This window comes from Delphinapterus leucas, unplaced genomic scaffold (genome assembly GCF_059928025.1).
Source record: "Delphinapterus leucas isolate spDelLeu-1000000601 "Yukka" unplaced genomic scaffold, BTC_Dleu_Yukka2 spDelLeu_asBTCV2_sq25, whole genome shotgun sequence".
NCBI lineage: Eukaryota > Metazoa > Chordata > Mammalia > Artiodactyla > Monodontidae > Delphinapterus > Delphinapterus leucas.
Window position 1 is genome coordinate 4,287,961 of NW_028322234.1, and position 27,647 is coordinate 4,315,607.

At 39.2% G+C, this 27,647-nt stretch overlaps 1 long non-coding RNA gene across 1 annotated transcript; it reads left to right on the forward strand.

The window, feature by feature from the left end:
* On the forward strand, positions 1-27,251 carry LOC149744050 (uncharacterized). Its single transcript, XR_016391585.1, has 4 exons — positions 1-1,426; positions 5,932-6,013; positions 7,974-8,064; positions 15,141-27,251. It is a non-coding gene; the product is annotated as an uncharacterized LOC149744050 (long non-coding RNA).
* The last annotated feature ends 396 nt before the right edge of the window (positions 27,252-27,647 follow it).

Genomic DNA, 27,647 nt, shown 5'->3' on the forward strand with positions numbered 1-27,647 from the left:
ATTAAGCATGGTAGATGGTCTCGTAAGACATTCCCCAGAGAGAACTTTCCAATAATTTAAACATTTTATGTTCAGTTGTTCACTGGACATACCCAGAACGTGATTCATCCAAGAGGAATAGTTCTGGAAACACTGCTGATAGGGATTACTGTCTAATACATAGACAGACAACAGAGTACAATAGTTAAAAGTGTTGTTGCTGAGATTAGACATGGGTATGAGCTCTGTTTCTGCACCCAAGAGCTAGGTGGCAGAGGGGTTGAAACATAGATCTTGAAGATAGTTCCTGACTTCAAATTGAGCTCTGTGCTTCCTAGCTTTATGTCCTTGGCAAGTCTCTTAAGAACACTGTACCTCAATTTCTTCATCTTGAAAAATAGGGGTGATGAATAATAATACCTGCCCTTTATGTGTTGGGGATGAGATAAATCCTTAGTTTATTATGAGGATTAAATAAATTAACATGTGTAAACCATTCAAGCAGTACCTGGGGCATAGTAAGTTCCAGATAAGTGTTAGCTATTACAATAATTTCTTGTCTAAAATTAGGATAATAATAAAAATAGTAACTCTTTCATAAATACAGGTGTCAGTGCCATTTGGAATAGTCTCTATAACAATTTCTGTCTCCACATTTACTGTGTTTCAGCAAATTTACCTAACAGATGGTGAGTGGGCAATTTTTAAAGGGGCATTTTTTAAAAGAGCGGAGAGGGAAGGAATAGAGACAGGCACATACTATATTTGAAGTTACCTCCACGTGTATTTTATGTATGTATACCCATACAATTAAGAAGTCTTTGGATGTTTTATCTTCAAGAATAATTCAGATACTGGATTACTTGAATATCATAAACATTTAGGGTTTAACAGATTTGTTACATATAGACGTTGTATCATGGATTTAAAAGACCATAGCCAGCGGGCAGCGGCGGGCGGAGCGACCGAGGGGCGGCGAGGGCTGGGCAGCGGGTGCGGGGGGGGGTCCGTGCTTCCTCGCGGTGGAAGGCAGGGGTTCGCCAGAGACGCCGGGTTGCTCCGCGTTGCCAGGTTACCGAGCGCGTGCCCCGCGCCCGCTCTTCCGCCCGGGCCGCCCTCGGCGCCGCCTGAGCCGCGGTGCGGGCTGCGCGGGGCGCCGGGTCCGCGGAAGCCTAGGTCGGGGGCTGCGTGAGGGATTCTCGTCGCGCGTGGACGCTGCGCGAGCGCGCGGGGGACGTAGGGCGCCGACCTGGGGCTCCCCGGAGCTCCGGCTCCGCTCAGGGCGCCCGCTCAGGGGCCTCCGGCGCGAGGCCCCCTTTGTGGTCAAGATGGCGGCGCCCAGGCGGGCTGCGCCGAGGTGAGCTGGAGCTGGGCCCGGAGAGGGGCGAGTGTGCCACGCCCAGGACTTGGACCCCGGACTCGTCTCCCGTCTCCCGGGGAGCGGCGGGTGAGTGGGTGCGGCCGCGCGTAGGTTCCTCTCGTGGGGTGGTCAGCTCTTCGTGCGTCCGCATACTTCTGTCGTCTGATAGATCTGGGGTGGCCCAGGTTGGAGGCGAGGGTGCTTGATTGGGGAAACCTGAGGGGTTTAAGGACTCTGTTGGGATCGTTTCAGACCCCAGCAAGAAGCTGAGCAAGTTTTCTCCTCTCTTCCCGGCTAAGTTTTCTCGCTTCTCTGAAGACGCCAGCTTTTCTGAATCACCTTGTTACCCGGGGGGGATACAGTTGGTGGTTCTGACCGTGGAACGTAGGACCCGGCGCGGGGAAGCCTGAGCTGGTTCTAGTTACTTCGTTTGCAAAGCACTTGTCTTGTCTTTGGAATCTTTGTGTATGTAACCAACGTTGGGAAGAGCCAGCGTTTTCTCCTCCAAAACACTGCGAGGGGTAACTTTATACGTAAGAAACAAGTGGGCGTTCACATCCATCTCTTTTCCAACCACTGAGTTTTGGTTGTGTTTCCTTTCTTTAAGTTTGTCTCGTTTTGAAGTGATAACAAAACAAACAAACTAACTAACTAAACCATAGCCAATTACACAAAGTATATACTCTAGTCTCAGTCCTGCCATTAATTAGCTATGTTATCTTAAGTCATTTAATTTTTCTAGGCCTCATTTTTCTCATGTGATGTTTTTTCTTTGAAAAAGTGTAGTTTCTAGAAGTCTCTAATCTCTGTGTCATAGTTCAACTTGGAGAAAACCTGTTCTTATCCAAACTCCATGACATTGTATTTCCAGCTCCAACTTTGGACTTTGAGTGAGTTGGGGGCAACTTTTTAAGGATATTTTCACACAGCTTTTTTAGTTAATATCAGTCTAGCTGACTTGTCATACTCAGACTTTCTCCCATATTCTTTTACCAGTATGTTCCTTAGTCATATATATAAAGACTGTTGTGGGAAAAATGACCTCCTGGGTCAGCTTACTGCATGGTCATCGACACAGGGCAGGGAGTAAGATTCTGTGGATTTTACAGAAGCAGATACAGGTTTCATTATCCATGTCCTCTCCCCTTTCATCTTACAAAAACAGCAGGCTTTTCTTGGAGAACTGCCAGATAATGCCATCCTGCCTCCTCACGGGCCCGGGGGATGAGTCGCCCAGGGACTGAACTCCAGTAAAGCAGGTGATTGGCTCATGGGTAGGCATCTGACCTCGGCTAAGTCTATCAGACTCCTCCCCAGGACTTTTCTCTCAGAGCAAAATGGAAGAATTGTCTTTTCTCTCTGGAATTTCTAAGCTGGGGAGATATGACTCTGGGACTCCCAGTGACCATCCAGCACCAGAAGAGACTTTCTGTAAAATAAAGTCTTGCAGAGGTAAGCAGGGCTGAGCGATGGAGAGAGAGCTGGAACCCTGCTGATACTCTGGAATTTCCAGATCCAGCTGTATCTGAATATGGCTGCATCCCTGAATTTCTAGTACTTGTTTGTTGAGGTTGTTGTTGTTGTTTGGTTTTTGTTTTGAAATTTCCTTGGACTATTTTGAATTTGTTTTCAGCCATGTGCATTTGAAAGCATCATAGCTAAAAGAGCTAATTTCCTACATTAGTGTCAGGTTTGCTGACTGGCATTCCTTAAGTGAAAAATCATATCCGCTATTTTCTTTAAATAAAATCCTTCTAGCTCAGGTTTGAGATATTCAAAACTCTGCCTCCTACCCCCCTCTTTTCCAACATTTACTATATCACCTTGAAGCATTTGTGACCACATCTTTCCCATCTAGACGCAGTTGAGAGAGAGAGCAAAGACTTCTGATATAAACTGCAACCTGTATGCCTCCTACCTGGAAGCTTTAGAACATACTTGATTCTTGTCATTAAAGCAGATCTTTTGTTGTTGTCTCCGGGGCACAGAAGCATTTTCATGGCATAATGGAGTACAAAGTACATTAAGCCTAACTCTACTTCTCACCCTCTTTTACTTTAAATAGGCAGAAAAGAACAATCTCAAACACATTTTCCCAACAAATAAAATACATATACGATTATGTTTAGAAGACATTTATGCAACATATAGTTAGATTGATTAATTAATGGACCTTTCGCCAATTGGCACAGTAAATATATATGTTCAATGTGCTCAATTAAAAAGAAGACAATAACATATTTTTACAGGTTAATTATCTGAGAAGAGTATTGTGCCAGCACACTTGATACTACAGTATTTCATGTTTGACAAGTAACCTTCTTTCAATTATATTTACTGCTAAATGTTTCCTGGATCAAGCTATTAAATTATAAGGTCAAAAGTAAAATGATATGAAATTACAATGATAAAGGGACACATATCCCACTTTATGAGAATAGAAGTTGTAATTTCTTTTCAATACTACTAGTAGTGACCACAGTACTAATTTGAGCCCTCACTATGAGCCACTGTGCCCATATACATTTAGTTCTTACAGTAGTTCTGCAAAGGGCATATAATAATCCACACTGTAACGCTGAAGAAAGTGATTCTCATAGCTGAAAGTCACATAGCTGGTGAGTGGCAAAGTCTAGATTCAAACTTAGAGTCCTCTGACAATGCCCAGGTTGTTGACCACTATGTACACTGCTCAATTGTTGCACCAATAAAGAAGTGCTTGAAATAATTATAGATTTGCCTACCCTGAAACTGCAGTGATTTAAAGACATCAAAGTTGCCAGTTGCTTAACCACATCTACTTACAGTAAGAAATTACATTTTATTTCATTTCTAAAACAAGATTAATTCTGCAGGCCCATCGAAACTTGAGCACACAAATCCTACCTCCAAATGAAAGATGCTTGTTTTCCATTATTCAACAGATGGCCCTGTACAGAGGCAATAAATATATAGTAGAATTTTCATTCAAATAAATGAGAAGAGAGGTTTCTTCTTGTCCTGATTCAGTGCCCATCATTATGGATTATGATGGCTCTTCCCAAACTTTACTTCATTCACTCCACTCTTTCTACAAAACTCCAGTAATGGAATCCATCATTCAGATATATGTGCAAAGCGAAAGGACTGTATTAATACAGTTGCTGAAAGTCAAGTTGATAGAGCACAGGAAATACATCCTAATAAATGCAACATTAATGTTTGTGTGGGCCTTGGAGTGAGGGGTAGAAGAATTTTCAGTTTAACGGAATATTTTGCCTCTTGCTATGAAAGTGTGGCTTAATAGTCTTGTAATTGGTCATTTACAGAATCCTCCATCTCTGGGTTTCATGCTTTCTTTACTCTGCAGCTGTTGATTCCTTCTCTTGTTCTGGATGGAAGATAGCAACGAAGCCACTTCAGAAGGCTCAGCCTGCCTTTTTGTGTTATTGTTTAGATGAAGATATTTCCATTTATTAAAGCACACTATTTAAACATTTTTATCATGTTTCAAACTTGACTGTGTTCTGAAGGTATGAGCACAGGCAGACATAATGGGGGACGTTTTCCAGGAGAGAACATACCCTTATCAAAAGAATTATCAGAATTTTCATGTATGGATTGAGAATCAAATTCTGGAGTTAGACCTGAATTTAAATTCATACTCACAACTTATTACCAGTCTCATCTTGATCAAACGGTTACCACACTTCTCATCAATTTCCTTATCTTTGAAAGCGGAATAAGAGAAGTATGCCTGGTGGAGTTACACATAAAGCTCATCTGATAGAATATTCATAAGGATTTTGCACAAAATATACATGGAAATATTTTAGCACCGAGTTTAGCATGCGATTCATCTTCAATACATTTAAGAGCTATTGTTTTATTATTATTATGCTATCATTAAATATCACTATTACTTAAATGTCATTATTGCTAAAATTGCTGTAAAATTACCGCAATAACCCATGATGAATTCCCCTCTTCTGTTTCCTTTGTTTAAATGGAAAATATATATATAAATCTAGACAGAGAACACTTTAGTGATCCTATTCAGTGGAGTGAGAATTTCCATGGCACTGATTAAAACAAATCCTGAATTTCATGGACTTAAGATAGCAGAGAGGGGCTTCCCTGGTGGCGCAGTGGTTGAGAGTTCGTGACCCGATCCGGGAAGATCCCACATGCTGCGGAGCAGCTGGGCCTGTGAGCCATGGCTGCTGAGCCTGCGCGTCCGGAGCCTGTGCTCCGCAACGGGAGAAGCTGCAACAGTGAGAGACCCGCGTACCGCAAAGAAGAAAAAAAAGATAGCAGAGAGGCTAAGAGATTTGAAGTTAGACATCCCCAAGTGTGAATTCTACTGTGACCCTCTTCTAGCTCTAGAACCTTGAGGAAGTTTCTTAAACTTTCTGAGCTTTACTACTAGTTTCCTCATCTGTATCTTTTTCAGGACTATTTATCAAGCATCTTCCTGTTCTCTATGCTTGGACGTATCAATGAATAAATTAGACAAGAGCCTTTGCCTGCGTGCTCCTTCTTGCATGCTTTCTCCCTCCTTACACTCTCGTGTGGAAACGGATGTTATAAATAAATTCTGTGCTTTGTCACAGGTTGATGGGCGCTACGGGATAAGGAAAAGGATGTGAAGCTCACTGAAGAGGCTTGGGTTGGGAGTGCTGGAGGAGTGTACAGGTAGGTTCTGATTTTAGATAGGGTAGTCAGGGTGGATTTTATAAGTTGACATTTGAGCAAAGACTTGAAGTGAGGGCGTTGTCAGAATGTATGATGGGGAGACCACTCCCTGGGAGCAAGAATAACCAGTCCCAAAACTCTAAGGCAGAAATATGCCGGGCAGCTTGGAGGAATATCAAGGAGGCCACCCTGGCTGACTTAGTCAGTGGGGAGGAAGAGACAGCAGGAGGGCTGGAGGTCGGATATGTGATGGGATGGATTGGGTAAGTCCTGGGAGGCCATCACATGCATTGTGTCTTTTACTCTAAATGTAGGCAGCCAGGGGCAGGATTTTAGCCGAGGTGTGGCATGAACTGTCTCTGGTTTGAAAAGCATAACTCTATCTGTGGTCTTGAGGATGTGGGGAGAGACTGGAGTCAGGGAGAATCTCGGGAGGCGACGACAGGATCCTCGAGGTCTATGTTGGTGGCCTGCACCAGGCTGCTAGCGGCTGGTAGTTCTCAGAAGTGGCACATTGGGAAGGTTGTGACAGCACTTTGTGGTAGATTGAATGCAAGAATGGAAAGGAAGAGGGGGTCAAGGGTGAATTCGAGATTTAGGGCCTGGGGAACTGGAAAGGTGTGGTTACTGTCACCTAAGATGGAAAAAGTTTGGGGTAGAGCGTGTTTGGTGGATTAAAGACCAGTTTTGGAGGTGTAAGATTTGAGATGTTTTCGTGACGTCCAAGCAGAGATGCTGAGTACACAGTTGGATACACAAGTCTGCAGTTCTGAAGAAAGGTCTGAACTAGAGATACACTTTAATACAATGGAGATATTAAGAATAATGACATGGAAGCGCTATTTTAAAGATAAAATGAAGTCATGCAGTTAGCACTCTGTCTTCTCAAAACATTTAATAACTGTTAGCTAAAATAATTACCTGAAATGAAAAAATACCTATAGTTTGTTTTGTTGTTTGCAGTAAAAGTGAATAAAATGTCACAATTATTTTAATAGTATTTGTGACAGAGTAGTTTTAGGTAAGACACCATGACTACAAACATCTACAATAAACCTTTCAGTCTCCTACTTTTCACTCTGATAGGGTACTTGGAACCATATTTTGTAAGGTTTAAGTTAGTTGTCATAGGGTACCTCTTTAATTAGAAGTAATTCTGAACTGTCTAGTTCCATGCAGTTTTATATACATATATGTATAATTATTATTTTATGATTTATCAAACTCAGTTGAAAATTTGCATCGCTGATATACATTAGAATTTAAGCATTTACCCCGGTATTCAAGGAAAAAAAGGTACTTGTCTTGTCATTTCCATAGGGGTACTTACTTTCACATCTTCCCTTCGCTTTGCAATTGAAAACATGGCAGGGGAAATACTATCTTACTGGTCTTTGAGTTCCCCTTAGCTATCTGCAAGTCCTTAAACAGCCTTTGTGGCTTAACCAAAATTCTCTTCCATCTTCATTCCGCTAACAGATATTGGTCTAAGCATGTACTTATACTAAAAAATGCATGACCACGTTGTCTCTACACATCTATAATTTTATGTTAACACTATCATTATGTAAGCTATACTTTAGTTGTAATTATAACAGATTTTATGTCAACACACATCCATTTCTAGTGTTCATCTGGTGTTCAAGGGGAGAGCAGCATGTCGTAAATTTTATCAAAATATAACATCTGAAGAATAGAACAGAGGATAATTGTGTAATTCTGTATTCACTCTAATTAAGTTCAGTGGAGTTGGCATAATAGAATTAAGAAGAAAAACAAAAGACTGAGGTACCATGGCTCCCTCTCCTTAACACACCCTTTCGTATCCGAGAGCAGAGACTCAGCACCTTTCTGTACAGAAATGGAGACAGGAAGAGGCCAGAGGATGAATGACAGGCACGAATGAGGTGGAACTTTGAAGAGCAACATGGAAATGAAATACTTCTTTTGTATTTGGTAGGTGGGGAAAATGTACCAGCGTGTATGCCTACTGGGACCACGTTTTCCAGAACAGTTAAGCCCAGTGTCAACTATGCTGTCCCACCTTCCTCGTAAGTACGAGCATAGTGTTACTTGAATCTTTGCTTCCTGTTTCTTGATACCTGGTTGAGAAGATTATCACAGGAACTACATCTTGTTAGCAAACACAGTGTTTTGAAATGATTGACACTCACTGAAGAGTGGCAACTCCAAGCTTGCTCTCTCTTGATCTTGGACTGTTGAGGTCTGGAGTGCAGGAGTGGGTTATGGGGAAAGACCATTGGAATTCTTATGTCTTCAGCATAATGGTTATAGCATAATGGTTAGGAGTGTAGGTGCTGGTTCAAATCTCTGCTTTCCACTTGCTAACCATATGAGCTTGGGCAATTTACCTGATTACCTGAACCTCAATACTCCTGCCTATAAAATGATGTTAATAATATTTCATCCTCATAGACTTGTTTTCAATGTTAAAATGAAGTCACTTACACCAAGCACTTAATACAATGCCTAGAGCATAGTAAAGTCTATTATTATTACTATTACTACTACTACTACTATTATTATTATTACTATCACGATGCCAGGTGCTATTTTTCCTATGCCTTATTCCATTATCTTCTGCCCTGTCCCCCCATTTCTGTCTTGTTTCTGTACAGGGGTAGGTTTGTCACAGAGCATTTTCTTTCCCTAGTGTCTGACTCTTAGTCATCAAGGTGACTGGTCCACGACCCGGCATTCATTGCTGCTCGTTGAAGCAACCCATTTTGAGAAGGGGAGCTGGATATTGATGCCAAGTTGGGTGAAGGAGAGAGAATTTTCTCTCTTCTGCACTCAGAGAGCTAAGTGAAATATTCAGGCCTCAGAAGGAGAATCAGGCAAAGGGCAACATGCTTAATTTCATACCTTAGTGATTAAGAACAAGTCAGACAGGCTGGATTTGAACTCATTTCCGTCATGTACTGACAACGGGATCTTAGGTGCTTTTGTAACCCCTCTGAGGCTCAGTCAACATCTGAAAGAGACGAATAACATTATCAGGACCTAGCGTATAGCCTCGTTGTAATAAGTGAGTAAATCCTTTTAAAACGTTCAGCACGTTGTTTGGCATATAAACACGTAATAAAATTTAGCTTCTTTGACTACTACCGCTGCTAATATTAAGTAGCTGAGCAGATCCGAGGCCCATTTTTTTCTTAGATTGCACATAATCATTTGGACAACCAGCTCCCATTGATCAACCGTTGCTTATATATAAACCCCCATGAACCCAAAGGTGCTTTAACTCTCTCCCAGTCAGAGCCTGTTCTGGGGGCAGAAGCAGCACCGGCACTACCCCTGTCATCTTTGCCTTTATTGTCACTACACTCGCCTGCCGTACTGAGCACTTTCTGTTTGCCAGGCACCAGATTTAGCCCTGCGTATGCACTATATCATGTAGTTCTCACACTCAGGTGGGAGACATTATCATCATCCCCAATTTTCAGATAAAGACGCTGAGGTGTTGGAAAGGTAAGAAAGTTGACCCACAGCAAGAGATGGAGCCGGAGTGTTCAAACCCTTCTCTCTGACCTCAAGAACCCTTAACTATTAGCATACTACTACATCCTGGTAAGAAAATCTGCTTCCAGCCACTCTGGTGAGAGTAGAAATGATTCTCAGTCCCCACATTCCTCTATTGCCCATGCCACCCTAGCCTCAGGACTAGAGGGGAAAGGAAGTGATCTCTTCAAAGAGCAGCCAAAGGGAACCTACTCCCTTCTGCCTTTTCGTAATCAACTAACCAATATTTTATTTCCTTCTTAAGAGTCCCCACATGTTCCTTTTGGTACTTAGCTTGGCCTTTTGGAATTCTGACATTCTGTACATGACTCATCCACTGTATTTCATGGTAATTTATTGAGGTCAAGTATAGGGTCTTACTCATCCTGAAGTCCAGTTATCCCGTCACATCTAACTCTGTTCTTTTCTTCTTGTAGGACATCTGCAGGTATTTATTTGAATTTTGTTGAATTGTTCTCATCAATAGTACATTAAAAGTTATACAGAAAGTGCTTTCTTATAAGGAAAACCATCTAAATAGATTTCTAGCTCTTTACTTTTTATAGCACTATTGTAGAATTATAGATCTCCAGGTAATATTTTTTAGATTGAGTTCTTCATATCATCTTATTTTTACATATAATGATAAATCTGAATTTTCTCTATCAAAGCTCCGAGACTTCACTGGCTTGTAACTTAGCTTGTTGATTATGTGTTGTTGACTTTTCCATTTACAATGATATTTGATCCTGGTAAGGATGGGGCTGGGTGGGAAGGTACATCTTAGGGCCATAAATTGGTTTTGCAGAGAACTAACATAAAGATCTAAAGTCTCATCATATTTCTGCAGAACTCATGAATCATTTTATTATAATTCCATTCATTCAGGGAGTATAAAACCATTTTCAAATTGTTATTCCTAATTTGTTCATCTTCTCTTCCTTAGTCTTAGTGAGAAGAGAGCAGGCTGAATGGAAGAAAGTCATTATGACCACTGGGGCCACTAGGGTGGGCATCAGTCCCAGAGTTTTGTTATCATCTCTCCGCTGTTAATATTGGCTAATGTCTTGAGTGCTTACTTGGTGCCAATTACTTAGCCGACCATGGCAAATGGATTGTGTCATTTCATCCCCTGATAGTCATACAATTAATGTATGTATTATTATGATATCCCATAATGCATACATGGAACAGAGCCTCAGAAGTGGTTATTTGCTCACAAAAATATGGTAGATGTGGAATTTGGACTCAGGTCTGATAGACTCCTAAATCACTCCTAGTGATTTTTACCACTAAATTAAAGTTGTATACCTCTGGAGAGTAGATAGTTTCTAAAATTTCCTCAGCTCTAACGTTTTATAATTAATTTTTTGTCTGATGGCAAGCTTAACAGTTAAGATGGGTAGGAAGGAATGCCAGCCTGTTGAATGGAATTTCCCTGAAATAAGCCTGTTTTATGACACCAGTTCACTCATTCATTCACTCAGCATGGTTTGAATGTTTGCTCTGTGCAAAGGCATTTTAGGCATCACAGTGGAGTGAGCGCCCCTTCCATAGACTCTCCTGCAGCACTCAGAGAAGTGTTGGACTGGTTTGCCTGTTATGGAATGGGGCTTGGTGATAGAAGCCTGGTTTGTCCTCCACTGATAAAACTAAGACATACTCATATGAGTTTATAGGCATCTTGAAGCCGTGGGATAGTAACACACATGAATCTTACCATTTTTGCCTGGGATTAATGATATAAAGGCTTTGGATTTGGGTATGGAAAATGGGTGCAATTATGGGCGTGTTGGTTCTACATATATATGGACATCACGTGTCATCAGCCTGCAGCTACCTGCCATTCCTCACTACTCCTTCTTTTCACAAACCAAACAAGTACCTTCTTATCTGTCCTGTGGATAAGCTCTTGACAGTGGCACTAGGGCCTCCCTGAATAAGTACATCATTGGCTAAACCAGTGGTTTCTCAGATATGCTCATTGAACAACCCTTAAGGTGGATTGACATTCCACTGCCTAGAATAGAATATGGTGTTCTTTAGAAATCGGGGGGAAAAAATAGGCCACCAGATGTACTTTCTTTAATTTAAATTGTTTATATATATATATATATGAACAATTGTTATATATGTGTATATATACTTGTTCATATATATGAATGATTTAAAATTGAAGAGATATATATATACACACACATATATATATGTATATTTAAATTTTGGCTTGTGTTAGCAAGTAGTAAATTAAATTATTAGCAGATCCATACTGCAGGGAAATAACCAATCAGATTTCATTCAATAGCTTGCTTTTTTGTAGATTTATGGTTGTGATTTTATATCTGCAGGTATGTTTGCTGAAGAAAATATTTCTACCACTTTACACAAAATTACATTCATTTAATACCAATGCGGCATGTCTCAAATGTCTTAATACAGTTTTAACCTTGAATCGCATCAGAAGTATGAAATTAGAAACATACCCCAAAATCATTTGAAGATAAATTACTTTCATTTCCCTTATACTTTTGAGACTTTTGAAAAATAAGTATTTAGTTGTACTTATCTGTTTCTGTCTCTCTAAGGATAGCAAACACTGAAACACAATTCTTTTTAAAAGTCAGTATTAAAAATATATTGTCCAAGATGATCAAAACTAAGGAAGTGGCAAAGAAATTCAAAAATTTAAACTTTCAAAGGGTGCTTTTTTTTGTGAATGTGTAGTACTTGTTCTTCTGAAGGAATTAATCTTTTTAAAAATTTAATTAACTTATTTTTTATTGAAGTATACTTGGTTTACAGCATTGTGTTAATTACTGCTGTACAGCAAAGTGACTCTGTTATACATATGTATATACATTCTTTTTCATATTCTTTTCCATTATGGTTTATCACAGGATATTGAATATAGTTCCCTGTGCTATATAGTAGGACCTTGTTGTTTAGCCAATCTATATATACCAGTTTGCATCTGCTAATCCCAAACTCCCAGTTCATCCCTCTCCCACCTGCTTCCCCCTTGACAGCCACCAGTCTATTCTCTATGTCTCTGATTCTGTTTCTGTTTCATAGATAGGTTCATTTGTGTCATATTTTAGATTCCACATATAAGTGGTATCATGGTATTTGTCTTTCTCTTTCTGACTTACTTTGCTTAGTATGATAATCTCTAGTTGCATCCATGTTGCTGCTGCAAATGGCATTATTTCATTCTTTTTTTATGGCTGAGTAGTATTTCATTGTATATATGTACCACATCGTCTTTATCCATTCATATGTTGATGGACATTTAGGTTGTTTCCATGTCTTGGCTATTGTGAATATTGCTGCTGTGAAGATCAGGGTGAATGTGTCTTTTTGAATTATAGTTTGGTCTGGATATATGCCCAGGAGTGGGATTGCTGGATCATATGGTGGGTCTATTTTTAGTTTTCTGAGGAACCTCCGTACTGTTTTCCACAGTGGCTGCACCAACTTACATTCCCACCAACAGTGTTGTAGGAGGGTTCCCTTTTCTCCACACCCTCTCCAGCATATGTTATTTGTAGACTTTTTAATGATGGCCATTCTGACTGGTGTGAGGTGGTACCTCATGGTAGTTTTGATTTGCATTTCTTTAATAATTGGCAGTGTTGAGCATCTTTTCATGTGCCTATTGGCCATCTGTATTTCTTCTTTGGAGAAATGTCTCTTTAAGTCTTCTGCCTATTTTTTTGATTGGGTTGTTTGCTTTTATTGTCATCAAGTTGTATGAGCTGTTTGTATATTTTGGAAATTAAGCCCTTGCTGGCCGCATCATTTGCAAATATTTTCTCCCATTCTGTAGGTTGTCTTTTCATTTAGTTTATGGTTTCCTTTGCTGTGCAAAAGCTTGTAAGTTTGATTCGGTCCCCTTTGTTTATTTTCATTTTGATTTCTATTGTCTTGGGAGACTGACCTAAGAAAATATTGGTATGATTTATGTCAGAGAATATTTTGCCTGTGTTCTCTTCTAGAAGTTTTATGGTGTCAGGTCTTATGTTTAAGTCTTTAAGACATTTTGAGTTTATTTTCGTGTATGGTGAAAGGATGTGTTCTAACTTCACTGGTTTATATAAGGCTGTCCAACTTTACCAACAGCACTTGCGGAAGAGACTGTCTCTTTCCCATTATATATTCTTGCCTCCTTTGTCAAAGATTAATTGTCAAAGATTAACTGAGGTGTGTGGGTTTATTTCTGGGCTCTGTATTCTGTTCCATTGATCCATATGTCTGTTTTTGTGCCAATACCACGCTGTTTTGATTACTGTGACTTTGGAGTACTGTCTGAGTCTGGGGTGGCTATGCCTCCAACCTTGTTCTTTTTCTTCAGGATTGCTTTGGCAATTCTGGGTCTTTTATGGTTCTGTATGAATTTTAGGATTATTTGTTCTAATTGTGTGAAAAATGTCATGAGTAATTTGATAGGGATCGCATTAAATCTGTAGATTGCTTTGGGTAGTATGAGCATTTTAACTATTAATTCCTCCAACCCAAGAACATGAGATGTCTTTCCATTTGTTTGAATCATCTTCACTTTCCTTTATTAATGTCTTACAGTTCTCAGCGTATAAGTCTTTTGCCTTCTTGGTGAGGTTTATACCTAAGTATTTTATTTCTGGGGTTGTGATTTTAAAAGGCATTGTTTTTTTACATTCCCTTTCCGATATTTCATTGTTGGTATAAAGAAATGCAACCAATTTCTGTATGTTAATCTTGTATTCTGCTACCTTGCTGAATTCGTTTATCAGTTGTAGTAGTTTTCATGTAGAGTCTTTAGGGTTTTCTATATATAGTATCATATCATCTGCATCTAATGACAATTTTACCTCTTCCCGAAGGAATTAATCTTGAAGTTCTACTAAGACTTTTGGGATACCTGTTTTAATGAGCCACTACTTCCTGCCTGAGATTGCACTATGTGCCAGAGATTCTAGAATTAGCATACTAAAACTAATAATGCAAACAACAACAACAGATCTTCACAAACCTTCCTTGCAAGGAAGTAAAGTCCACTGGAAAAACAGACAAGTGAAACACACATTCTAAATGGCAGTGATTCTCAAACATGTGCTGAAAAATCATGACAAGCATGATAACCAGAGCAATTACTAGACCCCTTCTCCAGCTGGTCAGGTGTAAGTCCTGTATCTGTATTTTTGGTGAATGCCTCCAGGAGAGTCTGAGACAGATGTTCTCAGTTGTCGTCAACCTTTAGTGTGCATCAGATTTGCCTGAGAATATTGTTAAAACACAGATTGCAGGGCTCCAGTGCCAGAGTTCTAACCAGTTCCCAGGTGTGGCTGATATTGCTGGCCCAGGGACCACATTTTGAGAACCACCTTTCAAAACTCTGCAGTATGCAGTTGTGTGTGTTGTGAATGCAGTATGCGGTTGTGTGTGTTGTGAATGAGACGGGCCCAGAGAACCAAAGGAGGGCAAAGGGACTGCCCTAAATTAGTCAAAGGTAGCAATAGCAGCTAGAATTGATTGACCCAAGAAAAAATTATAAGAACTTTACCTGCATTTGCTCATTTAATCCTTTCAGTAAGGTACATAGGTGCTACTTAGTGTTCCTCTTTTACAGGGGTGTCCAGAGAAGGTAACTACTTTGCCCACGTCCTAAACTGGTAAGTAACAGATTAAGAATTCAAGTCTAGGAAGTGTGATTCCAGAGCCCACACCTCTACCCTTTCTGCATGTAGAGAGGAGTAAAGGGTTGTCAGTGAAGCCTTCCTGGGGGCCCTGGCCTCTGAGTGTAGATAGAAGGATGAGTGGACATAAAGATCATTATTTGTGTGTGGTGGGGGTCGGGGAGGAAGTATGAGGGCTTCCAGAAGAGCCCGCCCTCCCCATACATCTGCTATAAGCAAGTCTGATGATCAGGAGTCCGGAACATGAGTATGACTATGGGATACTGAGAAGGGTTCTAGAACCCTGAGGTTAGAGTTCTGGATCAGTTAGTAGGTAACAGAAAGTGAATGAGTGATTTACCTTACTTTCCACGGGTAGCAGGAAGTTTGGAGATAGTCCCTCTAGCGTTAGTCCAGCTGCTGAAGGGCATCACCAGGGGACTGGGTTGCTTCGCTCTTCCAGCTTCCACATCTCTAGCACGTCCACATAGCTTCAAAGTGACCCCAGAATCTCCAATAGTGTTCCAACAATTTGGGCAGGAAGAAAGAAAAGGAAAAAAAAAAAAGAAATTAAGTAAGAAAAAAAAGGCAGTGTCTAACTCAGACAGCAAATTTTTTACCACAGATGGTCAGCAGACTTGCACTTAGATCTCATCAGCTCGGATTTTAAACTGGCCACCTTAGCCTTAAGGATAATGGGATCTCCTAAACCAGGGCTCTGATAGTAAGGAATAAGGAGAGAGTGGTACTGATTAGCAGTGCCTGCTGTCCCAAACAAATATTATCCCCAAACTATTTTTTTTATCCTATATTTTACTTTAAAGAATGGAGGGGAAACATTATGTATCTGTAAATAGCCTTTTAGAAAGGGTACAATTATATAGTTATACAACCCCCTGGAGGGCTCCTTTCTTCTAAAATCTCTTTAAAAACTGTTCAAGGTTAAGGACATTTTTATCTTAATTTAGTAACTTGCAGTCGATTATCTTGGAATGACATCCTCTCTCTGCAGATGTTCTGTCAGGCTTTAGAAAATTCTAGAAGTGGACAGAGAAGTGTTATGGTACATATATTTGCAATATGCACGTCTTTGAAATGAAATCCATTTAGGGACCAAAAGGCATTTCACGTCTTTGCTATACATTTTCACATATTTGCCTTTCCAGAATTCCTTTGAGCAAATCTGTTAGATGTAACCCATCCGTTTCTCCCATCTGAATTCTTTATTACTAAACATTCTTCAGTATGCTCTCACTCCCCTCTGTCAAAGGCGTTTCTCTGGGTCCTCACCCTTCTCATCTCATATGTGAATGCGTATCTTAAACTGAAGCAACAGTCTGCTATGACTTCTCCATAACTTGAAGAACCCGTCTTTGTGGGAAAAAAAGTAGACTTACTAACTTAAAAGGTAAAATGTGCGCAGTGTTTCTGAGAATTAAAAACTAAGATAAAAACATAAGCAATGGAAAAAACTTACAGTGGATCCTTTTCAAAGACTTTATTTTACAGAGAAGGCAACTGAGGTTTAAAGAAAAAATGCGTTAGTTAAACACTAAATAATAAACCTTAAACCTCAGTGGAGCAACACATGGACAGTTCATTTCTCACTCACTCAGGAGTGTAGTATGGACTTTGGTGGTCTGAGGGTCAGTTTTCTGCTCAGTTATTCAGGGACCCACCACCTTCATCAAGTGGCTCTACGTTTGTCCTAAAAAGGAAAGGAGAGAGGAAGCTGCAAGCTACAATTATCAACTCGTTATCCTTCAGACATAAACTCTTCAGGTCACCTCTGGTCACATTCTTTGGGATAGAACCATACCCAGATGCAAGCGGAGATGGAGAATGTTGTTCCTATCTTGGTCCTAGTGATGCCTCTACAGGCTGGAGGAGCTAATTAAAGTGTAGTCAACAGCTCGTTGTTTCTGCCACAATGAGTGATTAGCCTAAGACTGTGGATTAATTATGTGTGTGTGTCACATATACATATAATACACACAAACATATATATGTGTGTGTATATATACATTTTTTAGCATGAGTTGACACAGGGGGCTTCTGCCGTATCAAAAGAGTACAAACTGCCTCTTGTTGCTTTTTCTTAATTGAAGTTGACTACTACTATCTATTTCCCTTCATTTTGCTACCTCCCCCCCACCTTTCAGTATTATATGAAAATTCTGAAAGAAATAATTTCAAAGTTTCCAGTGCTTTTAAAGGTAATAGAATACTCAGACCTTAACAATTTTCCTGTGTGAAACTTTTGCCAGACTAAAATAGTTACCTTATGAAAAGTAAATTTAGATTGATACAAAAGAGAAAATAAGCTGATTTTTTTTTTTTTACACAAATGCCCTGAGCCAGGGTGGAAAATAAATGGAAAACTGGAGGAATTTAGATCCTTTTATTGTAAATTTAAATATTTTTAATTGTAAAAATAATACAGGCTCATTGTAGAAACTCCAAAATTGAAAGGATTTAAAGAAAAAAGGAAAAATAACTCAAAATCCCATTTCTGATAAATCATCTCTGTAACATTTTTGAGGGTATCTTTTGAAACTTTTTTGTGACGGGGTGCATATAAATACAATGCAAGTATAAAATACCTTTAATTATTATATCCAACTACAAAACAGTTCTATAACATTTTTATTTAGTAATATAAGTATGATTACTCATCACCTAATAAAAATCTGCAGCATCATTTTTAATGGTTGAACAGCATTCTATTATTTATTTAACCAGTCCCTACTGTTCAGCATTTAGATTATTCCTGTTTTGCTTTGCTAAACAATGAGACAAGCATCCTTGTTCATATGTCTTTGAGCATTTGTTTATTTCCTTAGAATGGACTTCTAGAACTTGAATGGCTGGTTGTCAGTTCTGGTACATACTGACATATTGTCTTCCAGAAAGGTTACCGTGCTTTTTATTTCTACCAGGAATTTAACATCCAGTGTGGTTTCTTACACACACTCATCAGTACCAGTATTATCAATATCAATACCAGTATTATCACGTTTTTTAAAACTTTGTCATTCTAGTCAGTAAAATATGACATCTGAATTATTTTATTTGTATTTCTTTGATTAATAATAGCAAGGTTGAACATATTTTCCTATCTTAATTGGCTGTTAATACTTTTTAGTTTGTGACTTTATGACATCCATTTTTCATCGATGTATAACAACCTTTTATATATCAATGTGTTTATTTTGTTTGTTGTAAATGCAATTTTTTTCTCTTCATTTATTAATTTTTATTTTGTGTGTGTTGAACTTCTTTAATACTGTCAAGTCTATTCAAAAACCCTTTAATGAACACAACAAATGTGGAAAATCAGTCATTCTCCTGCATTTTGTAATCAATGTATTTCCTTTTGGGCAGTATGGAAATGTAAGTTCTTATTTCATCTTATGGTTGGAAAGAATCTATTCCCTCGGAAAGGGATTATAGTCTCCATGATGCAGTAATGGGAGATTTTATAGGGTAGGCAGGGTCTACAGAAGAAAAAACCCTAAATCTCACTCCATTGGTGGTTGCCTTATTTATAAAAATGGCATTTGAGGTTGTGTGACTGCCATCAGGTAAGCAAAATTAATTTTTAGCATGAAGTACTCCTATCAGCAAGAACAGCCTAGGATAGGCTAGCGGTAAGAAGTGAGGGGTTATGGGATTGGGGCATAGCCTCTGTTTCCTCCAATGCAGCTGGAAATTTAAACTGTGGGGCTCCTGCTTGATCCAATCAGCCCAGCTAGTATGTGTTGCCAGGTAGGGTGAATAGACTCAGAAGTACAAGAGCTCATCCTTGGTCCCCTCTGGAAATGAGCAGAGAATACTGTGTCAAGCAGTGGTGATCAGTCCATGGTCTGGAGACTTGGATCTCCTCACATAGTCCTTAAAGTCAGGGTGAGACAAAATGCCAATACAAATTATATTGATGACAGTATCAATGAGGTGACATTGAGTCCTTTGACCCAACGTGTGTCTGCAGTGTGCCATCCATTAGTAAATGGGCAAAGCCATTTGACAGATCTATCTGATACAATGAATGAATCTGACACTCATAGTTTGAAAAACGGAAACTGTATCCATTTGTCAAGAACAGTGGCTACTTGTTCTGCTTTATTCCCCCTGGTAGAACTAGGTGACATTGCAGGCAGTAAGACGTTCCGGCATTTCACCCTGGAGTAGCCCCAAAACTGAAGAAGCTGTCTTATCAGTAGTTAGCTCCTTGTCACCAAGAATATTAAAGTAGATTTGTATGATTAGCAAATTAAAGAGACTGTAGTGCCTACCACTACTGTATTCACTAAGGCACCCAAGTTATTCTAAAGAAATCCTAATAATACATTAGGACCGTTCTGAATATTTTTATTTGATTAGCCATAATCTTCTAGTTCTAACATCCATCACCATTTTGACCACTGAAACTTGGCCTTCTTTTCTTACAGCCTAGCCCTGTGGTCTTGGGCTAATCACTAACCTGCTTAGATACAATTTTCTTCTCTATGAAATAGAAACAATATTATATGCTTTGAAGGGCTGCAGGAAGATGAGCTGTAATGTTTATCAAGTGCCTAGTAAGTAGTCTGGCCCATAATAAATACTTGGCTAATTGTAGATGTTAGTTTCATTTTTAGTTTTATTTCCAAACATTGCTCTTTACTTTTGGAACTGTAAAATTTGTTTTGAGAGTGGAGGACTTGTTGTTTGGATTCCTCCAACACTCTCTGTATATTCTGTACTTCTATCCCTACATCATTTATCTTAATGGAATAAATGATCTTTGGTCTGGTGATTCCAAGGTGACGAGGAGCTAAGTGGAGGTTCAGTATACACCTGGAAGTATGGATTTTCATGCCCAGTGCAAATGTGGGAAAGGCATTATTCCCACATTATAAAGGGGGTAAAAAGACCTCCATCTTGAGGAGACCCTGGGTTGAGAGATGAGAGATTTACAGGTACTGTGTTTATCCTACAGGGTACCACAGGGGCTTTTATGTTCTGTAGCAAGAATTTGCACCTTATACCCTTGTAGTTAGAAGTAAAGCGTACCACATAACTAATATCTAGTAAGCATTAGAGTTAGAATAAATACCATTTATTTAACGTTTCCTTTGTGTTAAGCATTTTACAGTTACAACATATGGATGGATACTATATTGTAATGGTTAAGAGTGTAGTTTTTTGAGCTGGATAATCCTGGATTGGAGTCTCATCTTTATTACCTCTTTTTTTTCTGTTTTATTGAGGTATAATTGACAAAATTGTAAGATAGTCAAAGAGTATATCATGATGATTTGATACACATATGCGTTGTAAAAGGATCCCTCCCATCACGTTAATTAATACATCTAACAGCTCATGACACCTTTTTCCTTTTTTTCTTTTTTTGGTGAGAACACTTAAGTTCTATTCTCTCAGAAAATGTTAGTTATACAATACAGTATTATTGACTGTAGTAACTATGTTATACAGTAGATCCTCAGGCCTTATTCATCCTGCAGCTGAAAGTTTGTACCCTTTTACCAGTCTTCCCCTCTTTTCCCCACCCACACCCCAGCCCCTGGCAACCAGTTTTCTACTCTGTTTCTATGAGTGTGGCTTTTTTTCTTTTTAGATTCCATATATAAATGATATCATTCGTATTTATCCTGTCTGGCTTATTTCATCAGCATAATGCACTCCTGTTTCATCTATATTGTCACAAATGAAAGGATCTCCTTCATTTTTTTAAGGCTGAATAATATTCCATTACCTCTTAAATGGGTGACTTTTGGTACATTGTTTACACTTTCTAAGCCTCAGGGTTTCTTTTCTTCTGTAAAAAACAAACAAACAAAAAAAAATATATATACACAGGTTATTTTCTGATATGTGGAATGTTTGTTGAATAAACAGATAATTAGTTGAGATCATAAATGTGACACTTAGCACTGTATTAACATTTATTAATACTCTCCCTGTTAATTTCTACAATAAATTGTATAATAAGTAACAATAATAATAGTACTACTAGTAGTTTTAGAAAATGCATAGGATGTGCCAGTCATCATATACTGTACTATCCTCCTTCATGTGCACCACAAGTTACATGTGGATATCATCTTCCACATTGTTTCCTTTAAAGAAAATTGAAGCTCAGCAAGATTGAGTAGCTTGCTCCAGATGTGAACTCAGGTCTGAATCACTCCACATATAGGTTCTTAATGACTCCATGTCTTTAATTCCACACCTGCATTTGTTTGTTGTTGTTGTTTTTAACTTTCCAAGCATCTGATGTGAAATTCCTTTCTCTTTGGGGAATTTTCCACTTTGTGGGTCTTGGTGAGAAACAGAGCCTTCCTCTCGTTATACAAGCTGAACATGTCAGATACACTGTTTACTCACATGCTCAGTCTCCCTTACAGATGGAAAACAGTCGGGCGACCTCGGGTTGGCCAACTGCACCCTTCTCTTGGATTTTGAATTACAAATAAATGATGTAAAGAAGCAAGGCCAGCAGTGCTGGGTCAACCTCCTGTTTCCTGTTCCTGCTTGGTAGCAAGGCCAGCTAGGACTTATAACATCACTTTGGCCTGATCCTATAATTGCAATAGCATAGGCTTGGCTTTCGGTTGTTTAGTCTGCTTCTAGTTACTGAGACCTAACCATAAACTTCCAGAAGTTTCCTTTTCTGCTCAAATTAGCCGTATCTGGCTCCTGATGATTACAAATAAGACCTTTCCTGATATACAATGGTGACCTACTTATCCAGGCAGATGTAACATCGTCCTGGCGGGGACAGAGGGCAGGCAAGTTCCTTGAACAGCTGAACAAGAAGAAAAAGACCTAAGAAGGAAGAATTGAAGCCAGTTCTGCTTGTGTTATAATTCTACCCTCAGCTGCCTCTGTTTCACAGACCACATGCTAAGGACCACGTCCCTTCCCCTGTAACAGACGAGCAAAGTAGACCCAGGCCTTCCAACCCAGAGACCAGCTGAGCTGTACCGTGGACAATCTAGGATGTGAAAGACTTCACTCAATGTCTTTGTCACTTGACACATTGTTCCTCTCTTTGGGAAGTAGCTTCTTTGTGTGACAAGAATATGCTAAACCAACACTTAAGTGGACAGAGGTGAAAGATGCCAAAATTAGCTACAGAAAAAAAGGTGTAAAGACTTGTATTTTCTGTTATTTGAAGGTGTTAAGACCCCACATAGAATATGAGTCCTTTAAAGGAAAGTTGTGAATGGCCCAGGGAATGTTGAATTTCCATGTGGCCATATGTTCTTGATCGGTCACGATGATGATGATGGTAGCAGCAGTAGCATTTATCAGTGTTTCCTGGGTGAGAGGCACTTTATCCTAATGACCTTTTATCCCCATGACGACCCTGTGAAGTAGGAAATACTGTTTCAGCATCTTCAGAGTTTTTCTTTCTTTTTTTTTTTTTTTATCAGGAATTTACCCTAGATCACAGTTGGGTGGTAGAACGACCAGAACTGGACACTAGCCTTTCCTGAATTCCCAGAGTGTGATCTTAGCAGTTGTATTGCCTGATGCAGAGCCATGTAAATGTTGCCAAAGCAATGAAACGTGTACCTATTTCTAACAGATTCTAACTCAGAAGCTCTGGGGTTTAAGTGCAGAGCAGTTGAGTGTGATTGTCTTTACAGACAGTAGATAACTTAAGAGAAGTTGTTTAAAAGTATGTTTGCATATTGCACTACACTCTCATGTCTGTGATTGGTTAGCTATTGAGTAACTAACACAAATCCCAATCCCATCTCTAATCTCATTCATCTCTTGTATATTTGACCTAATTGAGGCAGTATTTTTTTTGTTCTTTCCCACAAACACACATCGAACATCCAAAACATGCTTACCATTTGTGAGCATATTCTCTTAGTTATTTAGGAGTTGAGTAAGAGTGAGAGAGAAGGGCTTCCCTGGTGGCGCAGTGGTTGAGTGTTCTGCCTGCCGATGCAGGGGACGCGGGTTCATGCCCCAGTCCGGGAAGATCCCACATGCCGCGGAGCGGCTGGGCCCGTGAGCCGTGGCCGCTGAGCTTGCGCGTCCGGAGCCTGTGCTCCGCAACGGGAGAGGCCACAACAGTGAGAGGCCCGCGTACCGCAAAAAAAAAAAAGAGTGAGAGAGAAAAAGACACATAAATATGAAATACGGTCATCATTTTTTTAATATCCTTTATGTTGTTAATCCCTCTTAGCATTTACTGCCATTCACTCATTTGTATTATTTGGGGTATAGCAGTTTATTCACACAGCATTTTTACATATGGCTTATCATTTGTATTCTATTTTAATAACACTAATAATTATAGACTATTGACAAACTCATCAGACCCTACATATTCATTTCAAAATCATGAAAATAAGGTGGAAAATGAGGTGTAAAGTGGAAAATCTATGTGTACGTTTTCATTGGTGGAATGAGGAGCTACCTGAATATCACTCCTTTAGCTTTTCCTTCAAATGGTGCACTTTTTCCTCCATGCATAGGAGTCACTTCCATTAGGTAAACAGTAGTCTTGAGGGCAAACCTCAGAAGTAGAAACAGGAGAACTTTTCAGTTATGGTAAAATCAAACATATTTTTCTTCAGTAGTGAAAAAAAATTCTTCATGAGAAGTTCAACCACCGTGAGTTCCATGGTGAAAAACTTTCCCCTTATAGATGCAACTTCCCCCAGAATTCTGAGAAATGTCGGTAGTAGAGAGGGGTGTTGCATACACCTGTTTCATTTCCCTCTGACTTTTCCTTCTCCTTTCTCTATTGACATTAAAATCTATAGTGAAAGCACATAGTAAGCAGTCTAGGACAAAATCTAGAATTATTCTTATGTGATCAAATGTACTAAAATAACAAAAGCAAATCTTATTTCTAGCTAATAAAATAGCATTCCTTATATGATGTCATATTATGGTAGAAAAGAAATATATGCGTCTATTTTCTTCTATATTAAAACTGCTAAGGAGTGGGGACCCATGAACTAAATCAGTTGTTTTGGGTTCAAGTTGTAGTTTTTAGTAGCCATCCTTCTTAGCAAGTTTTCAGAAGCAAATGTAGTTCGTTTACTATCACCACTAAATGTGCAATTGTGTAGATTTGTGGAAAAAAGTATTATCAAATACATATACTTTAAAATGATTTGTGTAAATTTATCTATTCATATTATTATTCTCCCCAAGTAAATCAAAATCTATATACTGTGTTTTTCTTCTATAGCTTAAAAGGGGAATGTATGTTGAAACTTATTCAAATATTTATTAGGTGTCTGCTAAGTGCCAGGCACTCTACTAGGCAGTAGAGCTGTTGTATTAGAGGTGGAAAATGTCCTTGACCTCCAGAACTGATACTCTTGTAAGAGAAATACTGGGTCAAACTAAGTCAACAGTTTCTTTGCTACAGAGCTTTTTACCAGTCTTGTGAATTATGAGTCTCTGATAAGGAGATGTAGTGGACAACAGATCCCAAATTTATTTGAAATCTTTTCCTTCATGGACTGTCTCATAGGATTTATGATCCACTGAACACACTTGAGACACACTAGTATTCTGCAGTGGTTAGTTAATTGTTTTCTATTAAACAACTATATACTGAATCCATGATATTATTATCTGGATTTTTTGGAGGATACAATGATGTACATGGCCACTGTGATGATAAGGGGGTCCAGTTTAGTTAAGAAGAGAAACCACAGGAGTTATAACTTAACGTAACAAAAAAATACACACACATATACATATATTTATATGTAAATTACTATTTATATAGTATACAATGTCTTCTGAAGAAGATAGAGTTGTTTGTAACTTGGGATCTCACAGGAGGTTTCACAGAGAAGGTAGACCCTGAGCTGGGCAGAATTTCAGTAAGTTAATTTGGTTCTGACCGTACGATAAAATCAGGTATTTGCACTGGTCAATCTGACCTTGATGGAACAGCATTCCATTTGCAGGGAATAGTGTGATCAAACATGCAGTGGTAGAGATTGCCAGATTGTAATATCCCAGTACCTGGAAAGTGTTGGAACATCTGCTTTCTCCACGGTCTAGAAAAGTGAATCTCAAGTGAAATGCACGTATAATGGAGGCCAGTGCTCTTTGCTTTGTACACTGCTTTGATTCTACAACATACGACAATGTAGTGATCTGTTTCAGATTGTCATTATTCGAGAGGGTTCTTAGTAACAGGAGTGGAAAAGGAAGACCTCCCTTCCTGTGTTTCTGCCCTATGCTCTTAAGCCAGAAAAGGTACCAACATCACTGACGTGACCTTGTCTCAGGTATCTATCAGGATCTACTAGAATCATTCTAGTGAAAGGTAACTAGACGTCCAAAGGACTTAAAAGATACACTATAACCTCTGTATACTTTATATACCTGGTGAAACAAAAATGTCACCTGAGTGGTCCCCTTCCCTAGAAATACCAGTATGTTTTTCCAGTGCATGGCAGAACTTTGCAGGTAAAACTGGGATAAAGGTGAAGAACAGTCTTAAAATTCTAGTCCTTGAACAGCACCTAACACACAACAGGTTTTCAATAATCTTAGCAACAGTATTCACAAATAATGACCGTCAGCGTAACTGCTCTTTTGTGCCAAAATACATTACCATATTCCTTTTTTTCCTTCAGCTTTACAACTTGGGTTCTACTATTGTTTCCATTTTACAGATTAGGAAAGTGAGTCTCAGAGATGCTAAGTCACTTGGGCAAGGTCACAGAGCTTGTAGGAGATAAACCTGCACCCTTACTGTTGGATCCTACCAACCAGACCATAATTTAAGTCCTTCAAAATATACCTCAGAACCTTTGAGTAAATTAATGAATAAATCCTCCTAGTCAGACTGACCAGATCATTATATTAGGTTCAGCTATAAGTGGAGGAAAGTCATAATCATAGTTGGACAGTTAATACAGTAATTTACTTGCTTTGAATTTTCTAAATGATGTTTAGCTGGTAGTTTCATGATGATAACCATCGAATAAAAACAGGCATATTTTGGTGTTTGGAATAAGATCTCGTATTGAGTAAAATACGTATTGATTCCTAGACCTATATGATGTGAGTAACAGATGACATGGAGATGTCATCTAGAAGTACTCCTGTGCAGTTCATCATGTCAACCCAGCTAATAATTTTAGAATGTTCAGAGTGAATAATATATGCAGCCATAAAGCATATTTCTAATCAATGCAAATAATATTTTTCCTATGCTAAACCCAGAGTTAAGTTATAACACGCATCATAAGATTAATGGGCCATGTTTTCTTCATCACTTTGCTAAATTTCTTAGTCTGGAAACCATTCAGAAGGTTGCGAATTGGAGCTGAGCAGTAGTAGTGAGACTGTGCCTCTGATGATGAAACTATTTCCACGCCGACCCCTACTGCTCCCTTCTTGGGAAAGAAGGCAACATGTCTCCTAGAAAAAGTCACAGGTTTATAAGCTGGCTTGTATAATACGTTTGGAGGAATAGTGTGTCTTTTAAGCAGAGCCTATCTCGGCATATAAAATAATTTTTACCTACCATTTAATGAAATTAACACTCACTTTGAGGCTCGGTCTTTTGCCATTTGACTCCTGGATCACGTCTATGGATATATTTTTTTCTTGAGACGAAGTGTGAACCCAATATAGTATCCATCATTCAGTCTATCTAGCTGATGTACATCCTCTGAAGCACAGGCTCCCTGAGGCCAGGCACTTTATCTGCTCTATCAGTGTAGCCCTGATGCCTAGTGTCTAGCTTTTGGAGATTCTTAATAAACATTTGTACTGAATAAGGTATGTATATGGTGAGCAAAAGTTGGCTTCCCATTTTACAGTCAAGAGTATCCCACTCATGTTCTGTGAACACTGGATAGCAGAATCTTACTGTTATTTTTCTGTTCCCTTTGCAAGATTCCTGAAAGGGCATTCCTGTCCTTAGAATGTCCATCTCCTCCCATCTTCCTGGAGAATAACTCTTCTTTCTTAAATACTTAGCCCCATTATTGACTCTTTAAGACTGAATGTATTACCTCCTTACAAACAGGAAAATGCAGTGCTTTTTTTTTTTTTTCGACAATTTATCACCAGAAAATTATTCTAACACCTGAAATTCTGGACCTAAAATGCCTGGACTAGTGGTTCTCAAAGTCTGGTACCCAGACCAGCACATCAGCTGCACGTAGGAATTTTTAGAAGTGAAAGTCTTGGGTCCTGCTCCAGACCTGCAGACTCGGACACTCTGGGGGTGGGGCCCACTACCTGTTTCAGGAAGCTCTCTGGGTGATGCCGATGCATACTCAAGTGTGAGAGCCACTGCTTAGACCTAGAGCTTAAGGTTTAGGCTTTGGACAGATCTGAGTCCTAAACACTACTGAGACACTGGAGTGACCATGAGCAAGTTACTTCTGGGAACCTCTTAGCATCTGTGTGCCTTGCTTAGCTAATAGTGATTTTAATTAATTAGA